The 1,425-nt window shown below is 24.2% G+C and overlaps 1 protein-coding gene across 1 annotated transcript in view; it reads right to left on the bottom strand.

The window, feature by feature from the left end:
- neurod1 (neuronal differentiation 1) overlaps window positions 1-1,425 on the bottom strand; it is a 22,821-nt gene that overhangs the window by 20,887 nt on the left and 509 nt on the right. The gene's annotated exons all lie outside the window — the stretch shown is intronic.

Genomic DNA, 1,425 nt, shown 5'->3' with positions numbered 1-1,425 from the left:
TGATATTCATTTTGATTATAGATTGTAAAAGTATTACATGTGAGGAAAAACGCGATTGATTATTGATTGTAAAAGTATTAAATGTGAGGAAAACATGATTGATCATTGATTGTAAAAGTATTAAATGTGAGGAAAACATGATTGATTATTGATTGTAAAAGTATTAAATGTGAGGAAAACCATGATTGATTATTGATTGTAAAAGTATTAAATGTGAGGAAAACATGATTGATTATTGATTGTAAAAGTATTAAATGTGAGGAAAACCATGATTGATTATTGATTGTAAAAGTATTAAATGTAGGAAAAACGTGATTGATTATTGATTGTAAAAGTATCAAATGTGAGGAGAAACATGATTGATTATTGATTGTAAAAGTATTAAATGTAGGAAAAACATGATTGATTATTGATTGTAAAAGTATTAAATGTAGGAAAAACGTGATTGATTATTGATTGTAAAAGTATCAAATGTGAGGAGAAACATGATTGATTATTGATTGTAAAAGTATTAAATGTAGGAAAAACATGATTGATTATTGATTGTAAAAGTATTAAATGTGAGGAAAACATGATTGATTATTGATTGTAAAAGTATTAAATGTGAGGAAAACATGATTGATTATTGATTGTAAAAGTATTAAATGTGAGGAAAACATGATTGATTATTGATTGTAAAAGTATTAAATGTGAGGAAAACATGATTGATTATTGATTGTAAAAGTATTAAATGTGAGGAAAACCATGATTGATTATTGATTGTAAAAGTATTAAATGTAGGAAAAACGTGATTGATTATTGATTGTAAAAGTATTAAATGTGAGGAAAACCATGATTGATTATTGATTGTAAAAGTATTAAATGTAGGAAAAACGTGATTGATTATTGATTGTAAAAGTATCAAATGTGAGGAGAAACATGATTGATTATTGATTGTAAAAGTATTAAATGTAGGAAAAACATGACTTTATTGATTGTAAAAGTATCAAATGTGAGGAGAAACATGATTGATTATTGACAATAAAAGTATTAAATGTGAGGAAAAACGTGATTGATTATTGATTGTAAAAGTATTAAATGTGAGTAAAAACATGATTGATATTGATTGTAAAAGTATTAAACGTAAGGAAAAGCTTGATTGATTAATGATTGTAAAAGTATTAAAGGTGAGGAGAAACATGACTGATTATTGATTGTAAAAGTATTAAACGTAAGGAAAAGCTTGATTGATTATTGATTGTAAAAGTATGAAATGTGAGGATAAACATGATTGATATTGATTGTAAAAGTGTGAAATGTGAGGAAAAACATGATTTATTATTAATTGTAAAAGTATTAAATGTGAGTAAAAACATGATTGATTATTGATTGTAAAAGTATGAAATGTGAGGAAAAACATGATTGATATTGATTGTAAAAGTATTA

The sequence above is a fragment of the Lampris incognitus genome, chromosome 11, assembly GCF_029633865.1.
Source record: "Lampris incognitus isolate fLamInc1 chromosome 11, fLamInc1.hap2, whole genome shotgun sequence".
NCBI lineage: Eukaryota > Metazoa > Chordata > Actinopteri > Lampriformes > Lampridae > Lampris > Lampris incognitus.
The sequence above is the reverse complement of the archived record's forward strand: the minus strand, read 5'-3'. Positions and strand labels throughout refer to the sequence as shown.